Here is a 16,194-nt window from a genome sequence, read left to right as displayed (position 1 = left end):
ATGGGATTCTGCGGAAGTTGGTGAAGACATTTTTACCAAGGTGATATGTGGTTGAACAGGAATTAATCAATAAACAAATTCAAGACCGGGAGATGCTTTGACAAGTTTTGTAAGGATTTCCTTACAACTAAAGAATGTTGGTGTATAGGATACTCCAACAGAGACTCAAATACATGTTTATGACGATGAAAAGATGATTATATAACCACCCATGTTTATGGATGACAGAGACCTTTGGACTACTAGAGTCCGAGAAGACCAAATGATAAGGAGTTTGGACTTGAAGACAAGTACATTGTACTATAGACGTGATAGAAAAAATTCGTGTCAACAACAAATCTAGATTCAACGAGATAACTAGTCATATAATTGGTATGGCGACATTTTAGGATGTCTTTATATGACTGACTCAAAGATCATAAGTCATTTTTGGCATTCGAGGTATGCCTTAACGACTTGATGAAACTTGACCCATACGTGTTTTGGTAAAGACATTGTTATGTCATGGCACATTTGATATGCCTCCAGGCTCAGAGATGACTTCCAAACAAGATTGACTTTAGTTCTCGATTATGGACATAATGACCTAACTCTATGAGTTTTTCCTAGAATGGCTGCCACAAAAATTGTTAGTGTGGACACTCTAAATGGACTCTTTTTATATAATGCTTAGATATGACAAGACATGGATTACAAATGAATAAAGAAAATGAATGTGTACTTTACATCAGAAATGAAATTACAATATAAATTACAAATGAGGTAAAAAGCAAAATGGGATGATTGGCGCGTTTATACGTCACTCCTTTACAACCTTATTCCTCCAAACTGATTGGTCAATTCATATTTGCTAGGAATTGGCCAAATTTATTTATCAACAGGGGACAAATAAACTCGTTCTCTCATAGTAACCAAATGCAAGTTTTGGTATCCTAAGGGGAAATTACTAGGGGTGCTTATATGAGCTTCGGATTGACCTGACTTGGGGTACTTTCATAGGCTCCCACAACACGATATACTTATCCTACGCGTCTCTTCGTTCAGGAGTTCTAGCGACTTGTAGGGGTACAACTATGAGTGTTTTGCAAACATGTACACTCAAGGCTTCCATGAACATATGGAATGTACACATCGACAAAACGGGGCTGATAGGGTAGTAGTGCAAACTGTGCAAGTGTAGTGAAGTGATGCAACAATCATATTTTAATAAAAGACAATGTTAGGCACATTAATCGTAAGACCCTTAGTGTTGTTTAAGTCATTTACTTTATCCCCAGCAGAGTCGCCACTGTGAGCAGCCGCGGAACCCGGTTACCCTACTCTCGGAGGGATTTCGGCAAATAGGATTTTGTTTTTACATGACACTGTCACTTACCGTTTTTAAAGACGGCGCTTAGCATGTCCCTTTTGGTGCATGCATTCTTTTGACTATTATCTAACCTTTTTTTTATCATGTTTTAAGGTTATATTATTAATATCAGAGCCGCCGCCCGAATTTTAATGCTCGGGAACATGTCAAAAGTTTAGATGTCATACGGGCACACAACATACCATATACGCGTAGAATTTTCTTTATTAAAATACCACACATTTCTATATCCAGATTCAGTTAAATATGGTTTTAGCGTTTAAAAGCGATACATAAATACTGGAATGTAAAATTATTACATCTTTTCACAAATGGCACCATTCTGCCCTAATACATCAAATCTAGTCTTATGAAAATAAATCTATTAAACATGCAAGACAAATAAACATTAGCTGCGGGACATTGGGACCCGTCTTTCAGATTTAACTACGACAATGGACTCGATCAAATAGGACACGTTTATTCCTAAGATCTGACACAACAGCATGCAATTATTCCGAAATCTAATCCATTCCTCTAGTAGATTTTAATAGGAATGACCAAAATACCTTTATAATCCGGGATTGCTTTTATCCTTATTTATAATGATAAAATAGAAATAATAAATTTACCAAAATGAAACTAGACTACCTAGACGAGAAAACATGGGTCTGCTTGTCTCTCCCAGTTACTGATTTGGGGTGGTCCCCGATCGGTAACAGGGGTCACCAATCGAAGACCATGTCTTCGATCGGTGACTGCCTTTCGAGCAGACCCTCTATTTTACGTGTTAGAAACAGGAAAACAAAGAAACAGGTTGCCAGTAGTAGGGATGGGCTTTTAAAACCCTTCAGAAGTTACCTCTAAAACGCTTTTCTAGTTTTTACTGCCAAGTAATTTGAAATTATCAGAATGTGGTATTTCATGAACTTGAACCAAAATTCACCGGTTTAAAAGAGTTTTTGACCCAAAAGATCAATTCTGGAAGTTTAGTGACTTCAAAATTGAAAATTAGTGAGAAACATTTATAGTGAACGTGTTTCCTCGACTAATAACTTTGCAATGTTGTTGAATTTGGGTGTTGAACCTCTAAAAATGGCTTATTTGGTAAGAATCGATGTAAAAACCTCTCATTTTCACTAAATTTCACTCACTTTCTTTCTTTTTTTCTAAAAAACTTTCTTCTTTTGTGATAAAAATTGCTCTCCCTTTTTAGTCTGTCGGTTTCTTTCCCTTTTAGTAGTGGAAAAGAGGTAAAACTGATAGAAAACTGACTAAAAACTGCTCGAAAACCGTCAAAGGTCACCGATCGGCCACCAGGGTACCCGATCGGGGACTTAGTATCCGGCCAAAGACCTACAAGGCAACGAGTATTTTTTAAATCTCAAAAAATATAAATCTAAAAGCAAGGTAAAACAAGCTAAATAACTCAGAAAACGGGCTTAGGTCTTATCTCGTATCTCACACAGCGCATCATGTGAAGTCCACCTACACAAACTGTTAGCTAGAGTGTAACATAGACTCATCACTAGGGCCGAAAAAAGTCCGTGCTCACAATATGCTTTGACTCCTCGAATTCGATACACTTCTACCATGGGTGAGAAAATGATCTTCGATATAAATTATCTCTAATGGCCGCGTATCTCCCTACCTTCCTCAATAACTTCATTCTTTGTTTTTTTATCCTCGGATAATTCTCCCGTAGTGAGGTACTGCCATATTGGAAAAAACCATTCGCTCGAATTATTGATGAATAATATTTCTTTTGTTTTAGTGCATGGTCTTGCCTTGAGTTCCACCAAACAAGGACAAGTTTGGGGCCCATCCGGTGAAGAAGCCATTTTAGCTAGAGAATTTGCTTTATCATTTTGCTCTCTAGGTATGCGTTGTAGCTCCAGCTTTCTTCCTTCATTCTTCACCACGGCTAGGAGCTCCTTTACCATAAATAGATACCTCATTGATTCTTTTGATGCCGCTTATTTGCTCGTGAACTGGTTGACCACCAATTTGGAGTCACTTTTGATAATGGCACGGTCCGGGCGAATTACTTTGAGAATGTTAAGAGCCTAGTGTGAGCACAGACTTTTTCCAACCCTAATGATGAGTCTATCTTACTTGCTTGCAGTTTTGTGTAGGTGGGTTGACATCACGTTGTATTGGAACACAAGCTAAGACCCGGACCCTGTCTTCTTCTTTTAAGCTTACTTTTTTTTATCAAAAAATGTTAAGTGGGTTTTATTTTCTAGATATAAAAATCCGTACCTACCACGTTAATAACCGATTGGGTACAGGATCCCCGATCAAGAACCACCGTCTCTGATTAGTGACCATGGACGGTTTCCAAGTAGTTTTAAATCAAATTTGGGCAGTTTTCTGCCAAAAAATGGGATAAAAGGTGGAGAGAAGTTTAAGGAGTTGGTTTTGATAAAAAAAAAAAGAAGAGTTTTTAGTGAAATTGAAGAGAAAGTGAGTGAAACTTAGTGAAAAGCTATTTGAAACTAAGTGAAAGTGAGTGAAAAGGAATGAAAACATAGGTTTTTTGTCAATTCAATCGTATTTGAGAGTATAAACACCCAATCTAAACATTAATTTCTAGTTTATATAGGTGAAATCAGGTTTCTTACAATCAATTTCACTCTAGTTTGATTCTTGAAGTCACTAAACTTCCAAGAATCATTACCTCGGGTTCAGGCCTTTCAACATCATTGTATTTCGATCCTGAACTTATTTGGAGCCCCTTTTTATAATCTTTCAGAGTCACTAATCTTCAGGTTTGGGTTGTTGATCCAAGTTCACGTCTCGTGTTTGTCGGCCTACCACGCACAACAAACTGGGAAAGCGCTCAAAAGGTAACTTTTGAAAGGGGTTTAAAGCCTTTTCCCTTAAGTTGCAATCTGTTTATATCTATTTTGTATCATTTTGGGTTTACTGCCTAAGAAGGAAATGTGCTGTTGTTAGGCGAATTTTGCAAGTGCACGGTCTCGCTTGTAGTAATAAAAGATATCGATCCACAAGGAATGAAATTTGACTATCAATGTATATTGTTTATTTGTTTTCTCTTACTTTATGGAAAATCATTAATTTGGGGATTGATTTGATTTATATGATCTAATCTAAACTAATCCTATGATTTATTTGCATGCATAGCTTGGGATACTTTTTAGTGGTTTTTAACTAAGCAATTGTTAATACCTTCAATCTCATGCAATTGTATCATATGAAAATTCTTTATCCAATCACTCGATCTAGGATTAAGTGACTTAATGTGTTTTTAGATAAACAACTCTAATTCCTCGACCTATCGTAGTGAATTAGGGTTATGAATTAAAAACGAGATAAGTTATAGATGTGATACAATTATCTTTTCATAAACTGAATCTCTTCTAGATTATAAATCAATAACTATTACTATGTTTTGCTTGTATGAATTTCCCTATAATAGACATAAAGCAATAAATAAGATCATAATGAACATAGAATAATTTGCATTTGATTGATTAATTTCTAGGGATAATGTATTGACAATGCTGACCATTCATAAAGAGTAAAGAATACAAATAAAAGACTATAACAGAAGAGAGTATAGGGATTATGAATCCTTTTACTGTTTCTGTAAGGTTTGTCAAGCCTCAAGATCATCTTCTTTAATGTATCTTCTTCTTGTATATCGAGGAAGTTTATCTCTCGACCTCACTTCCTTCAATGCTTGGAGCAAAATCTCTAAGTAAGTTACTTCAATATCTCAAACTTAGTGTTGTAATCTATGATTCTGAAATATTTTTGTATCTCTATGTGTGTAGATTGATGGAGATCTTCCTTTATAAAGATGTGGAATAGTCGTGTCCCTTGGAAGACATCCCTCCATAAATATGTGGTGAACGGATGTGGCTAATGGTGAAAAGAAGTGTTGATTCGGGTGAACAGACATGCTGTTTGGATAAAGAAACGTGATTGGTGCTAAAATATGGTCTGTCATGTTCGTGACTGGTGAGTTGCAGTCGTGACAGAAACTTTTGTCTTCTAGAGTGAAAATTCTTCTATCACGTCCATGACTGATGTGTCACGGTCGTGACAAAGGTTCTTTGAATCTGAGTGAGAAATTCACGTGTCATGTCCATGATTGATTAGGGATGTCAACGGGTAGGGTACCCGCGGGTAATGCCATTCCCAAACCCTTACCCTTTTGTTTTTTAACTACCCGTACCCATCCCATTACCCTAACGGGTATACTTTTTGCATCCCATACCCTTCCCATTTAATTCGCGGGTACCCTTACCCGTTAAGAACCAATAAATAAATAAAATATTACAAATATAAATTTAATAAATCATCAATCTAAAAATTGAATAAATTGAACCTTAATTAATAAGAATCAAGTAGCTTAGTGGTATCACTCAATTGCTGAAAAATAAATGGGTGGGGTTTAAATTTCATGTCTTACATCTAAAAAACAATGATATTTATTAAAATAATTTTTTTATGATGGGTAACGGGTATCGGGTACCCTAGGGGGTATTCCCATACTCGTCCCATTACCCTAACGGGTAATGATTTTGATCCCATATCCGTCTCATACCCTTTTATACAGGGTACGGGTAGTCCCATTAGGGTCGGGTAGTGTCGGGTACCCGCGGGTACACTACCCGTTGCCATCCCTATGACTGATGTCTGGCGGTCGTGATAGGGATTTTTCCTTGAATGATTTCCTTTTGTCCTTTGCTATTTGTGCTCATTTTGTACTTGTTTTATGCCGAATTTCCTCAATTGTGAGCTTCCATCCGTATTTAACCTGTTTCTACTCAAATCATAAACATACAAGTGAAATTTTTCCAAAACATTTATAAAAGTAAACTAAATGCATGAATATGAATGTGAAAATAGGTAAATTTAAGACTTATCAAATACCCTACACATACTTTTTGCTTGTCCTCAAGCAAAGATATTTTCCTCCTCTTCAATTGTTTTAAATTGCGATTATACAAATCCATCTTTATCTAAAAAATTGAAAATATGAGATAAAAATTTCATAGGATTACTTATATGCAAAAATTGAAATATGTAGAAAAATATGACTATCATCCAACTCATTTTTCCTTTTTGGTTACAAAGCGAAGCTTTCCAGATGAGATTAGCACGCACATTTAATCAACGTCTCAATGCATGTTTAGGTACTCTAATTTCCATTTCGCTCATGTGGGTGCATTTTATGCTCCGTACCACACTCACATTTTTCCGCTCGTTTGTTCTCTCTTTTGCATTTGCTTTTCTTTTACTCGTTTTCAAGTTGTAATTTGAATATTTTCCTTTTATTGCTCACGTAAACGGTTGCATTTTGATCCTCCACACCACCTCTCACCTTTTTTATATTACATTGGATATTTCACTCAACTCGTTTTTTCTCTTAAATGTATGTACCCTCATCATTTATTGACTAATGATCAACATGTATTATGGCTTTAGTTTCCCTATTTCTCCAATTGCATTTAAAATAAATTTGACAAGGAATCAAGTCAAGCAAGTTTATAAAACATGCATAAGAAAACATATTTTAAAATTTTCATATAAGCTTCAACTTCAAAATAAAGATAGAAAAATATAATAATAATGTAAGATGATAAAGAGGAAGGGCACCGATATTGACTTTTTTTATTTATTTTTTCGTTCGTTTTTTCTGATATATGTCGGTAAAGAGAAGCATCTTTTTTAATTTTCTGATTTTTTTTATTTTTCTGATTTTGACATAAAATAAAATGCATGACACGCCCCCTACACTTAATTTGAACAATGTCCGCATTGTGTGAGGGAAAAACAAAAATAAAACATGCAAAAATAACAAAAACTAAATTTAAAAATTAAGGTTAAGGAAAGATAGTACCTAAGAATCTGTCGTTGAACCGGGCAGAGACAGGGTGAATTCAATGTTTTTACGCCGGAAAAATCAGAATAATTTCCGGCGTGTTAAAGCATGACCTTTCTTCAAAGTTTCAACATCTTGGTCGATTTTATCGATCTTTTGCATTAAACAAGCATTATTGTCATCCATACGGTCTAGCCGTGTCAACACTTGTTTCCAACCTGCAACTTCTGAGATGTCATCATTATCACCTTCTTATTATCATCATCCTCATCCTCATCACTTTCCATTGTATTTTTACCTCGGCTAGAAGTTCCAGCCTCATCAGTATGCACAACGAAGATGCTAAACTAAACCAGCCCTCTTTAGAAATTTGAAATCAAGCAAGGGAATATGAGCATTAGGACTTATTTGGCAAGTGGTTAACTCCTTCCAAACGTCAAAGACTATCCCTATGATAGTATTCCCCATCCCAACTTTTAGAGTATGGGATCTTGATGCTTTGAACAGTGCATCAAATAGAATATCAGTAGAATCAACAACTTTTCCCTACAAAACATAGTCAATAAAAAGAAGTCATTGGCTTGCGCTTTGGACCCCTCAACTCTACCAAATAGTGAATAAGTTAACAACTTATGAAAGTAAAGAAGAGCATCATCCTTGATTAATTTATTTGGAGAGTTTTTTGGATAAAATTTTCCAAATCCGTCAGAGTTTTCCACGTAGGATTTGCTTTAAAATCAGCGGATTTAGAAACGAAACCTTTTTAGGAAAACCAAACCATGCATGCATCTCATTATAACCAAACGAAAATTCTTCCCCTTTATTTCGAAACATCAACCGATTCTTTTTTTCATCAACATAGTCGAGAGTGGAGAAAAATTCGGTGGCCCATGCATTAACTTAAGGGAAACGCAACTTAGCAAATTTTTCCCAGTGCATGGCCTTAAGAAAGTCTGAAATACGATTCTTAATTCCAAACTCGACTATGAGATCATCATCAATAAAATACATGCTTTGGAAATCCATTGTTTTAAAGTGAAGAAAATGGTTACCTTCGTCCGAAGTGAATATAGGAAACGGAGCACCATACCTTTCTGATATATTTGTCTGAGAAGAGTTCCATGTTGACGATCTACTATTTTCTTAACCCTTGTCATGGTGTTTTACTTGTGATGAAGATGGTAAAAGATGGTGTTTGAAGTAAGAAATATGTTGAAGAAGAAGAATATTGAGTATAGAAGCAAAAGTTGGAAGAGATGGAGTTTATTTATGGAGAGAATATAAAAGTTCACAACCCTTGACCACATGCTTCATATAAGTAGCACTAAGCAGTTTCACAACTCGAATCTCCTTTGCTATGTACCTGCCACTTGGATTGTACTCGTTGAAAAGTGAGCACGGTGATCAAGTTTACGATGCTGTCACCACAAGTTTAAAACTTGTGCTGGTAGCATCATAAACCTATCACCATGCTTAATGCTTTTCTATAAGATAACAAGCCAAGTGGAAGGTATATAGTGAATGAGATTGAGTTGACTATATGACTATGCTTCATACATGCGAGCTTCATATAGTTCTAGCTTCCTAAACAGAATATCAACCATAAACAAAACATCAAGTAGCACTCAGTCATGCTTCATACATGCTTAATAAACATTTGATGTATAAGAGTATGGCCAATCACATAACATACAAGTAGCCTAAATTGATATAAAAGTTCACAACCCTTGACCACATGCTTCATACAACTAGCACTAAGCAGTTCTACAACTCAAATCTCCTTTACTATGTAGCTGCCATTTGGAATGTACTCGTTGAAAAGTGAGCATGGTCACGAAGTTTATGATGTTGTCACCACAAGAGGCTCTCTTTGTGCTGAATGCATCATAAACCTATCACCATGTTGAATGCTTTCTTATAAGATAACGAGCCAAGTTGAAAGGAACATCGTAAATACAAACAAAATCAGTTATAGACAATACACAACCCTTCTTTATTTAGTTGCAGCATCATTATACAAATAAAATCAGTTCATAGCAATACATATACACAACCTTTCTTTATCACATACTCATGTCTGACTAAGGTATACAAACAAAATCAGTTCATAGCAATACACAACCCTTCTTTATTTAGTTGCAACATCATTATACAAACGAAATCAGTTCATAGCAATACACATACACAACCGTTCTTTATCACATACTCATGTCTAACTAAGGTATACAAAGGAATCAGTTCATAGCAATACATAACCCTTCTTTATTTAGTTGCAGCATCCTTATTGAAGTGAAGGAAATAGATATGTCTACAATTTCACTCATGAACCTTTACTACATGCTTCATACATACTTAATGAACATCTAAGTATACGAGTATGAATACAATTTCACTCATGACCCTTTATTACATGCTTCATACATGCTCAATGAACATTCAACGTATAAGAGTATGGGCAATCACATACTCAGAGCATGGCCATACTTAGTTAATTCATATACCAATATAACTCGTAGGATCATGTTTCATACACATACTCAATGAACATATATAGTATAAGAGCATGGCTAATCAGTTCATACATATTCAACCATAAATAGAACATCAACCATAAACAGGATCATGCTTCATACACATACTCATAGTCAGTTCTAGCTTCCTAAACAGAACATCAACCATAAACATGATCAGTTTATAGCAGTATAACTCGTAGTATCATGCTTCATACACATACTCAATGAACATATATAGTATAAGAGCATGGCTAATCAGTTCATACATATTTAACCATAAACGGGATCATGCTTGATACATATACTCATAGTCAGTTCTAGCTTCCTAAACAAAACATCAACCATAAACAAGATTAGTTCATAGCAGTACAACTCATAGTATCATGCTTCATACACATACTCAATGAACATATATAGTATAAGAGCATGGCTAATTAAGTCATACATATTCAGCCATAAAAAGAACATCAACCATAAACAGGATCATGCTTGATACACATACTCATATTCAGTTCTAGCTTCCTAAACAGAACATCAACCATAAACATGGTCAGTTCATAGCAGTATAACTCACATATATGTCAATGAAATAAATATATCCCTTTACTATATATGCTTCATACCTATCTCAACATCACCCACAACGACACCATACATGCAACCAATCAGTTCATACAACATAGCCTGTTATAGTTCATACACAACCCTTCACTATATGACTATGCTTCATACATGCAAGTTCACTATATGAATATGCTTAATACATAACCTTTCACTACATATTCATGTCCGGTTAAGGTATACAAGCGAAATTAGTTCATTCCAATACAAGCTTTATTCACATACATATTCATACAAGCTTCACATATGTATACTCAATAAGTTAAAGAAATCTTCTCATGTTATAGGCATGAACTGATTGACCATCTCTTCAATCAACCTTCCCATGTACATAAGCATTCTTACTACCCCTGCAAATATTATGTTCAAATAAAAAGGAATCGGATGAGTTCATAATATTTTCAGCATCACGAAGTATATTGCCCTAGATTAAAAAAGATAAAGACCCAAGCTTTTCATTAGTGAATCTAACAATGAATACAGTAAAATCAGTGTATCTAAGCGAGAGATCTAACCTTTTCAATGATAAGTTTAAAAATTAATAGATCCTTATTCCAATTACTGAAATCCACATATGCAAGAGTAAATCGAATGAGGAAAAGATAGATTAAGAAACAATGAAACTCTAATACATCGAGGAATGAACTAAATATGGCTTACCATTACCGTGTTTCGATCTCAATCCTAGTGATTTGCATGTAGAAAGCAACCGAAGATAGCCAAAGAGAGGGGTGAGGGAGATGAAGCCTTATCTACAGGTGAAACCTAATTTGGGATTTGGGATGAGAGAGATGGTTTATATATGAGCTGAAATTTCAGTCAAACGTATTGAGCGCCTTAAATTTGGTATTTGTTTTAGTTGGCCGCGTAAGTGAAATTTCATTTGCCGCTTTTTTTGTTTTCTGAATACAATCACAGTCATTTATCACAAGTATCATCTGATGATTAAGTAAAATTTTAATTAAACACGCATTTTCTTTAGATGACAGAATTGTGTCATTGAAAGGTCACATGTGAATTGAGCTAGTTTACATTAAAGCATTCAGATGACATAATTTTAATATACTGTCATGAAAAACAATCAGACGACACGAAAACAAATGTATGTCATATATCTTGTGTCATGTGAAAGGGAAAATGACATAAAGATGGAAGTCATGCATTTGTGAAAAGTAGCAGGGCATTACATAAACCGAATTACATTCTCCTATGTGCAAATGTCCCGTAGGGACACGTGAAAGTGGTTTTATCATGGTCATCTGGATAAATAAAAATTTGGAAAAATCCAAAATATCCATCTAGAAAACAATAGAAGGCATGGCCAACTATCCTTTCGATCATTTGATCGATGAAAGGTAAAGGAAAATGATCCTTCCTAGTGGCTGAATTAAGTTTCCTATAGTCTATACAACCCTCCAACCGGTGGTGGTTTGTGTTGGTATAAGTTCTCATTTATCATTTCTCACCATTGTCATTCCTCCCTTTTTAGGAACACAGTGAATAGGACTCGCCCATTCACTATCCGAATTGGATAGATAATCCCATCATCAAGTAGTTTGGTAATTTCTGCTCTAACTGCTTTTTTGATGTTAGGGTTTAACCTTCTTTGCCTATCTACCTTGGGCAATTGCCCTTCCTCTAGATGAATCATGTGCATCACAATACTAGGATTAATTCCCTTAAGGTCTGAAATTTGACACCCTATACTTTTGATTCTTTTTTCTAACAACCTCAAGCAAGAGACCTTCCTGTCCTTTGGTTAATTTATTAGATCTAATCATCGAAAGGATGTATCCTTCACCTAGGAATGCATACCTCAAATGTTTAGGCAACTCTTTCAATTCTAAGGTAGGTGGTTTTTCTATTGATGGAGAGGTAGGTCCTTCATTCCTAATTAATGGTTCAGGAATTCTATCCTCAATATCTTGCTCAACAACTAGTCTAGTATAATCTTTTTCCTTTCTCATGTAATCAACAACACATGCATCAATAAGATCAATTTTCATGCAAACATTATCCTTTATAGGATATTTCATGGCTTTGTTCATATGGAACTCTATCTTATCATCTCCTATCCTTAAGATTATCTTTCCTTCTGATACATCCGTTAATGCTCTACCCGTGTTCATAAAAGGTCTCCCTAGAATTAAAAGGCAGTTCACATCATATGTAAAATCAAGTATGACAAAATCAATAGGGAAAATAAATTTATCAACCTTAACTAACACATCCTCAATTATGTCATAGGGTTTCTTGATAGTTTGGTCGGTTAGTTGTAAGACCATAGATGTTCTTTTAATATCTTCCTCAAGACCAAGTTTCTTAAATATAGATAATGGCATCAAATTAATGCTGGCCCCTAAATCACATAAACAAATTGGAAATTCAACATCTCCTAATTTACAAGGAACAGTGAAACATCTAGGATCTTTAAGTTTGGTACATGACTAGAAATTATGGAACTATAATTTTCTGTTAAGGCGATTGTAGATGCTCCTTCCCAACTTATCTTTTTAGAGATTAAGTTCTTTAGGAACTTGCTATAGTTTGGGATTTGAGTAATAACATCCATAAATGACAGAGCAATATGCAAATTTTTCAACTTATCAAGGAAGTTTAGAAGATGCTTATTATAATCGTTGTTTCGCATTCGTTGAGGAAATGTAGGTTTTGGTTGATAAGTGCTTGCATTAGTCTCTTTGGTGGATTTAATTAGATTATCTCCATGATCATTTGATGTCTTAGTTGCTTCCAGGTTAGGACTTTTTTTCATGCATAATGTCAGTACCAATCCTGGAAGCATTTAGATTCTCATAATTTTTCTTGATCTAAGTGTGATGGCTTTCATTTGTTCTTTCGGGTTACTTTTTATATTATTAGGGAGTCCACAAGGACCTCAAGATGGAATAGCATTTGCTAATTGTCTAATCTGAATCTCTACGTTATGGATGGAAGACGAGTGATTTTTGAAAAGTTGATCAAATTTATTTTCGATTCTTTTAAAATTCTTGTCTTGGTGTTCAAGCTTACCACCTATTCCATCAATGAACTTATCGATTTTAGATGAAAGGAGGCTCAAGGGATCATGGGATTGATTATTGTTTGTCCTTTCTTGGTTGGTATTGTTATTATCTTTCCAACCAAAGTTAGGACAATTCCTCCACCCTGAATTATAGGTATTCGAATACAGATTACTTCGGTTTTGTCCTTGGACATAGTTTACTTGTTCTTTTGAATCTGAATTACTACAATCATTAGTGGATTGGTTTTGTATCCCATTATGTAATTTGTCTATTTTATGAGACAAAACAGAAAATTGTGCTTGCAGTAATGTAATAGGGTCAAGATCATGAATACCTTTTGCAATTGATGATGAAGAAGATGTAACACTATTAATGTTTGTTACCTGTGAGCATTCACGGGCCACATACTGCTATTTGTTGCCATCTCTTCTAGAAGATCAAAATGCTTCCCTAGATGTATTTTTCATGAATGACCCTCCTACCATAGCATCAAGTGTCCCCCGAGTGGTTGGGTTGATCCCACTATGAAAGGTTTGCATTAGAAGCTCCTGGGGTAGGTTATGGTGTGGGCAGAATCTTTGAAGGTATTTAAAACATTCCCACATTTCATATATCGACTCAGTTTCATGTGGGGTGAATGATGTGATTTCTTTAATGATTCTTGCAGTTTTGGCTAAAGGAAAAAACTTTGATAGAAAACTTTTGGCTAGTTGATCCCAAATGGTGATTGTTCCTAGATAAAGTGAATTCAACCAAGTTTTTGCCTTATCCTTTAACATAAATGGAAAAAGACGTAGCTTAATTTCATCTGTTATTGCTCTATTTTAAAAGTATCACATGTCTCCAAGAATTTTGCTAAATGGGTATTTGGGTTTTCTTTTGGTAGGCTATAGTACTGGACACTGTTTTGTAACATTTGGAGTAAAGATGGTTTAATCTCAAATTGTTCGGCGTTAATAGGCAGACGAACTACCCCATTGACTACTCCATTGAGTCCTGGTGTAGCGTAATCCATTAGCCTTTGCGACACTTCTGCCATTTTTCCCTTATTCTTATTTTTATTTGTTCCCTTCTTTTTCTTGAAATTCTTTTCGATCTCAGGTTGGTAAGGTTCAGTATCTGCTTAGAACTTCCCGTCTCACGCATAAACTTAAACTTAGTACCCGAAATGGAAAGAAAGTAGTGTAAGTCTATAAATCAAAATTCGGAATAAAATAAAACAATAATAATTGAGTAAGTCAATTTGGCGTTCCCCAGCAATGGCGCCAAAAACTTGTTAAGCGAATTCCGCAAGTCCACGGTCTCGCTTATAGTAAAAGATATCGATCCAAAAGGAATGCAATTTGATTGTCAATGTATATTGTTTACTTATTCGGTTTCTCTTGCTTTATAGAAAATCATTAATTTGGTGATTGATTTGATTTAACTTATATGATCTAATCTAAACTAATCCTATGATTTATTTCCATGCATAACTCTGGATACTTTTTAGTGGTTTTTAACTAAGTATGCAATTGTTAATACCTACAATCTCATGCAGTTGTATCATATAAAAATTCTTAATCTAATCTCTCGATCTAGGATTAAGTGACTTAATGTGCTTTTAGATAAACAACTCTAATTCCTCGACCTATCATAGTGAATTGGGGTTATGAATTAAAAACGAGATAAGTTATAGATGTGACACAATTATCTTTTCATAAACTGAATCTCTTTTAGATTATAAATCAATAACTATTACTATGCTTTGCTTGTATGAATTTCCCTAGAATAGACATAAAGCAATAAAGAAGATCATAATGAACATAGAATAATTTGCATTTGATTGATTAATTTCTATGATAATGTACTGACAATGTTGAACATTTATAAAGAGTAAAGAATACAAAGGAAAGATTGTAACAGAAGAGAGTATAGGGGTTGTGAACCCTTTTACTGTCTCTATAAGGTTTGTCAAGCCTCAAGATCATTTTCTTTAGTGTATCTTCTTCTTGTATCTCGAGGAAGTTTATCTCTCGACCTCACTTCCTTCAATGCTTGGAGAAAAATTTCTAAGTTACTTCAATATCTCAAACTCACTATTGTAATCTCTGATTCTGAAATATTTATGTATCTCTATGTGTGTAGATTGATGGAGATCTTCCTTTATAAAGATGTGGAATAGTCGTGTCCCTTGGAAGACATCTGTCCATAGAGATGTAATGTACATATGTGCCTAATGGTGAAAAGAAGTGTTGATTCGGGTGAAAAGACATGCTTTTTGGATGAAGAAACATGACTGTTGCTGAAATATGGTCTATCACGTCCATGACTGGTGAGTTGCGGTCGTGACAAAAACTTTTGTCTTCTAGAGTGAAAATTCTTCTATCATGTCCATGACTGATGTGTCGCGGTCATGATAGAGTTTTTTTTTACTCTCGGTGAGAGATTCACCTGTCATGTCCGTGACTGATGTATCGCGATCGTGACAAAGATTTTTCCTTCAATGATTTCCTTTCGACCTTTGCTATTTGTGTTTGTTTTATGCCAAATTTCCTCGATTTTGTGCTTCCATCCGTATTTAACCTGTTTCTGCTCAAATCATAAACGAACAAGTGAAATCTTTCCAAAACATTTATAAAAGTAAACTAAATGCATAAATATGAACGTGAAAATGCATACGAAAATAGGTAAATTTTGGACTTATCAGCTACCTGTAACATGTCCCCAATCGGAGATGTAGTCCCCAATCGAAGACTCTATCACCGATCGGGCACCTTGTGTCAGATCGGCGATAGAGGACAGACAGAAAAAATTCTATCTTAAGTAGCATAGTTTAGGAATTTGCTTATT

This window comes from Euphorbia lathyris, chromosome 9 (genome assembly GCF_963576675.1).
Source record: "Euphorbia lathyris chromosome 9, ddEupLath1.1, whole genome shotgun sequence".
Lineage (NCBI taxonomy): Eukaryota > Viridiplantae > Streptophyta > Magnoliopsida > Malpighiales > Euphorbiaceae > Euphorbia > Euphorbia lathyris.
Note: the sequence above shows the minus strand (reverse complement) of the source record.